General features: G+C 46.6%; 1 non-coding gene across 1 annotated transcript; it reads left to right on the forward strand.

Annotated features, from left to right (window-relative positions):
* The first annotated feature begins 4,307 nt into the window (after positions 1 to 4,307).
* LOC133255093 (U6 spliceosomal RNA) lies at positions 4,308 to 4,413 on the forward strand. The gene has a single exon (XR_009738877.1). It is a non-coding gene; the product is annotated as a U6 spliceosomal RNA (small nuclear RNA).
* Positions 4,414 to 6,062: the final 1,649 nt, after the last annotated feature.

The raw sequence follows: 6,062 nt of genomic DNA on the forward strand, positions 1-6,062 counted from the left end.
TTAGGAATGGGCCGAGGCAGAGTTGAGGGGACAGAGGTGAGACACGCTCCAGGAACAAGACTGCAAGATTGCTTTGCATCCTAATCAGTTCTCACAAAGCCAGGCTGCATCCAACCTAGAGGGCTTCCTATGGACACAGAAACACTCCAGTTGTTTTCAACCCAACCTAAGCATACTACCCACAAGATTTCTGTCCTGCTGCTCTCAGAATCTTCAAAAGAGCACATTTGATTATACAATTTCCCTTTTCTTTTTTCCAAAATGAGCCACAGAGGTAAGGAGTTTATTTTCTACTGTCAAAGGTCCAGGGTCCACATTGAATTTCCCTTGATGGGGCAAAGTACTCCATATGGATCATTATGACTTCAGAGTGGTAACCTGGCACATTCAGGGTATCCCCTTCATTCGGGGCAATCCTTTTTCAGCTAGGATTATCTCTGTATGAACAGTTTTAGTTGCATGGATCCATCCATACAAACAACAAATTTCTTTTCATTAAATATTTTCTTTAGCACACAGTTCAATACTTGCTCAAAATCTGGATTCCTTCCTTAACAAGTGGAAAATATCTTTAGTTCTAAACAAACTGTCTCTTCTTCCCATGCATTCTGGTGGCTAAAATTGTCAGCCAGGGAAGTCTGGAGTTTTTCAAATGAACAATTTTCAGAACATGATGTAAAAAGAGCTTAATTTGTCCAACTGAATGCCTACTATGTTCTTGATACGTAAATATGTGACAGAGATTGTGGCAAGAATGAATGAATGCCAGGAGCTAAGCCAGGTATTGCAAATAGGTGGGTGAATAAGACACAAGCCTTGACCTTGAGGAGCTCAAAGTCAGATCTAGTTGCAATCCTCATCACTCATTTCTCATCCCTGTATGTATTTTGCAGTTGGCATTAATAAACAACTTGCCTTGGCTTCCACTGGAGAATGGCTTATGTATTCCCTCACCCAAATGCTCTTCCCCCAGCTCCCAGTTTTAAGATACTGAGTTTCCAAAAAGTTGTTTCCTTTTTCATCACCCACTGAAACAAAAATCAGTTTTTTGGGATCTGATGACATTCAGTGCTTCTAAGCACTCGCTTCCTTCACTTCAGGGATGCTTCAGGAAGCATTCCTAGTTTTCCTCCCATTTCTCCTTCTCTTCTCCTTTTGAAGATTCTTCTTCTGCTCCTCAAATTGTTGGTTTTTCTCAGGGTCTGACCCATGCTCTCCTCCTTCTTATGTATTCAGGCTCTGGGACAACAGAGAAGACAAGAAGAGTCAAAGGTGACATCCCAGGTTTCTGGCTTGAGCAACTGGACAAACACAGATCATTCTAGTCTGAGAATCTTTGATCTTAAGGAACAGAAATCCATCCAAGTCAAAGGGGAGTGTCTCAGAGAAAGGGAAAACTCACAGGCCTCAGCAAAGGTGAAATCAAAGTTGCTGCAAGACACAGAGGCTGCTGCCTTCTCTGCCTTAGCGGTTCCTCAGTATCTCTACCTTCACCCGCTTCTCATCCTCCAATTAGTCACCTCTGAGTTTCTCTACTCTCTGAATTTCATCTAGTCCTTTATTGCCATACCAGATATAAATCTACCAGTCTTTCCGCTCCAGTGCCTGTCATGAACCAAAACTTGGTACCAGACAGATTTCCCAGAGTGGGCATCTGATTGGCCCAGCTCCCCTCTTCTGCACCAGGCCAGCTGACCAATGAGGTCCCCTTAGATGAGATGCATACCCCTGAGTCAATCAGCTATTTTGCGGGTGGGTCAGGGATCTGAGGTCTACCCATTAAGGGCTGTGGGTGGAGGAAGAGTCTCTAAGAAGGGAGGTATCCCCACATGTGCTAAATACAGTGGTATCATTTTAAACAGACTACTTGTGCAAATATTCATTGTGAAAATGCTAAATGCATTTTTCCATTTTGGAGGAAACAGGTTGAAAAAGACCAGAAGATGAAGCAGAAGTTTCCATCACTTTAGATGGGACAATCTAGAGAGAAGAGAGTTTTGAGGCATGTATTCGTTTCTTATTGCTGCTGTAACAACTTACCACAAACTCAGTGTCTTAAAGCAATGCAAATTTATTCTCTTACAGTCCTGGAGGGAAGAAATCAGAAATGGGTCTTATGGGGCTAAAATTAAGTATTGGCAGAGCTGTGTTACTTTTGAAGGCTCTATGGGATAATCCATTCCTTGCTTTTTCTAGCTATTAGAGGCTGCCAGCATTCCTTGGCTCCTGGCCCAGTATCAATCTGCTCTCTGCTTGGGTCATCACAGCTCCTCCCCAAAGTAGACTCTCCTATATCCCTCTTTTCCTTATAAGGACTCCCGTGATTACGTTGGGCCCACCCAGATAAGCTAGGATAATCTCCCCAACTCAAGATCCTTAATTTAGTCACATCTGCCAAGTCTTTTTTGCCATATAAGGTAACACAATCGCAGATCCCAGGGATTAGAACGTGAATATCCTTGAAGGGTCATTATTTTGTCTACCAAAAGAGGGATATGGTGGTCATACAAGACAAGCCCTGACACTAGCTTAAGGAACAGTCACTGAGTCTCACACAGCCTCATCTGTGTCCTTCAAAAATATCATTTTCACAAAATGGAAGGAATGGAAATTAAATAACAAAAGATTACAAGGGACTTCCCTGGTGGTTTGGGGCTTAAGACTCCAAGCTTCCAATGCAGGGCGCAGGGGTTTGATCACTGGTCAGCAAACTATGTTCCCTCATGATACGTGACCAAAAAAAAAGCGAGAGGCATGCAGGTGGTAAAAGCAAGGAGGCAGAAATGCTGACCACTCCTAGGAAAAGTCCAGCAAAGGATGATGAGGAGAAAACTACAGTCAGAGAGAGAATCAGACAGACCAAAGGAGCGTAAGGAGCGACAGTCATTGAGGTATGAAAGTTGGAGGGGAAGACCCCACTGCCCTGAGACAGGACGAGGCAGAAGTAGTCCATGCCTTGAGGTCCCAGGCTTGAAGCTCCCTCCGGGGAAATGCCAAGAAGGAGTCCCAAGAGGAAGAGAAGTTCAACACGACTCAGAGTCTCCAGCTGATGTTAGATGTTGACTCCACCTTCATGACTTTCCCAAGAGCTCCGAGGCCTGGATAAAGAGCAAAAGGCAAAGGTTGGATGGTTTACGGAGGCTCTGGGAAATAAGCAATACTGGTCTGCTAGAGAGACCAACAGTAGAACAACTGAGAAGGCAGAGAAGCCAGGGAAGGCTGGCAGTGGAGAACTGAAGTGGGAAGGGGAAACAGACAGCAGCCTGGGGAAAGGCTGCATCTGCACCAGGGAGTGATGGCATGCAGGTCAGAATGAACAGCCAATCTGCGGCCACATGGGTGTGAGTTAGGACCTGGGGCTGAAGGGTAGAGGTTGTGATTGGATGGGGGCGGAGCTACAGATGAATAGCATCACATCCCTAACCAAGCCACACACCCAAGGCTCACAGAGCTGCACAGATGAGGGTGCCAGCTTTCTTGGATGATCCATTTGGTCACCACAGTCTAAGGAGCCCCTGGCCACCCAGAAGCAAGGAATCAAGGTTATTCCATCAGCTTCCACCAAGAAGTTATTTAGCCCTATATCTTTTGCAGAGCTGCTGCTGCTGCTGCTGCTAAGTTGCTTCAGTCGTGTCCGACTCTGTGCGACCCCATAGACAGCAGCCTACCAGGCTCCCCCGTCCCTGGGATTCTCCAGGCAAGAGCACTGGAGTGGGTGGGGGACAGTTTTATACACGGTCTCCACCTGCCATGCAAATCTTTACCCAGGCTTGTCAGATGGACCCTGGCTGAAAGCACATTCCTCCGCCAGAGCAAAGAAAGATGTCACTGAAATTATCTTGGGTTCCATAGATGACATTAGTACAGCCAGACTGCAAAGCACCAAGTGCCAATTTACATGGCAGCTTCTGTTGCACTAAATGGAAATCCTACCCTTGTTGTGTCAATTCTGTGGCTGAGAAAACTCCCCAGCCGCAGCCCTGGCACTGGGCATGTGGGCCCAGGGGCCACTTATCTGCCATGTAGGTGGGTTCTGCGCTGCTTGGCTCTAGAGGAAAATGCATCTTACATAAGGTGCTGCTCCACAGATAAGTCTGTTGTTAATATGCTTCAGACTGCCTTGGCCGAGGCTATTATCACAGATACATGCAACGTACATCTTTTTTATCGGTATACATTGTACTTAAGGTAAAAAATAAAATAAAAATAAAAAAGGAAGAGAGACCACAGGATGTCATTTGTTATTTTTTAAAAATGTTTCCTACAGATTCCACCCATACCACATAGTACCCCCAATGAATAAATTGGAACACAATGCTGGCTTCATACACCCCAATTGGAACAATACAGAGACCATTAGCCTGGCCCCCATGCAAGGATGACGTGAAAACTCATGACATGTGCCATGTTTTTTTTTTTAATAAAAATTTAAAAATTAACTTTTTTAAAAAGAGGGGGGACCTCCCTGGCAGTCCAGTGGTTAAGATTCTGTTTCCAGTGCAGGGCATGAAGGTTCGATCCCTGGTTGGGGAACTAAGATCTCACATGCCATATGGTGTGGCCAAAAAATTAAAAACACATAAATAATTTTTTTTTTAATTTGGAGCATCAAACATAAATTAGTTAAATGTGTGGGTGTTTTAGAATGGACTTTTCCACAGTTTACTATGATTCAGTGGTCAGTGAGTGAGTGAGAGTTGCTCAGTCGTGTCCGACTCTTTGCGACCTCACGGACTATAGCCTGCCAGGCTCCTCTGTCCGTGGAATTCTACAGGCAAGAATACTGGAGTGGGTTGCCATTTCCTTCTCCAGTGATTCAGTGGTACGTGTAGGCAACACACTCAACACGTTGGCAGGCTCAGCACTCCTGCCATGACTCTGTCCCATCTTTCAGATGTATGGAGTACTTTTTCCAAAAAGTGAAAGAAGAGGATTTGGTGATGAATTCTTTTAGCTGAAGGAATGGAGGAGAAGTGGGTGTCCAGGGTGAATCTGAGCCATGTCTGCTTTAATATCTGGGACTAATCGACCCAGGGAATCTGAGGCAGCTCAACCTAACACTTGTTCCAACAGAAGCTGGCATGCAGCAGACAGAGCACCAGCTGCACTGCTGGGGGAACGCCTGCCCCTCCTTGGAAGACCCTCGCCTGCATGGGGTCTTCAAACAGGGCTGTTTGGGGGTATTCAGGTGATGACAGCACAGTAATCTATTTCCCCATTTCCTGGACTCAGGAAGGCAGAAACCTGAATGATGACCAGTGATGAAACCAACAGCACAGCCAGGCCAGGCCCTGGAGCCCAGGGGCCAAAGAAGTCCCAGCGAGTTGACTGTATCCACACCTCTGGCCTAATGTCCGCATGTGTGAGACGCCTGGAGGGGACTAAATGACAATGACATCCCCCGTGCTGCATGTACAATGCCTCCTCCAGCTTGTCCTCTCCACAGATTTCTGGGCTTGCTGTTCATCAGGGGACAGCTGGGGGTCTGGCTGGGGGTCCCACTTGAGCTCTGGCAGAGCTCCATCCCCAAGTCCAGACCCCAGACTAGAATTGGCACTGAGAGGAAGGGATCCAAAAAAAAAGTGGATCTGAGCACATGGATGGAGACTGGAGGGTCGGCGCCAGCAAAGTACAGGGATCCTCTGACCAGGCTGTCCAAGAGCTTTGCGCATCACTTGTCACAAGAGGGTGTGCTGACGGCTCCAGTCCCAATGTGCACAAAGGCTGGAGGGGACTCCATGCTCCACCCAGACCCCCTGGGGTCCCTTTCACCATTTCTGCACATCTCCCTCTTGGCTTCATTATGCTTTTCTCTAATGGCCAGTATCCCACTTCAGGGATTCAGACGGTTTAAACAGAAGTCTGTTTACCAGTCCTGGACAGAACTGAAATCTAGAAAAGAGTCTTCCAGAGCTTGATCCAGACCACCAGAATTCTCTCCAGCCCACAACTCACCTATTCATAGCAGTCTCCAGCCCCCCTCACCTCTTGGCTGATCCCACGTCCCAATTGCCTGCCTGCCAACCACTGAACCATTTTTATGGTTGTCAGCTATGTGACAC

This window comes from Bos javanicus, chromosome 1 (genome assembly GCF_032452875.1).
Source record: "Bos javanicus breed banteng chromosome 1, ARS-OSU_banteng_1.0, whole genome shotgun sequence".
Taxonomy (NCBI): Eukaryota; Metazoa; Chordata; class Mammalia; order Artiodactyla; family Bovidae; genus Bos; species Bos javanicus.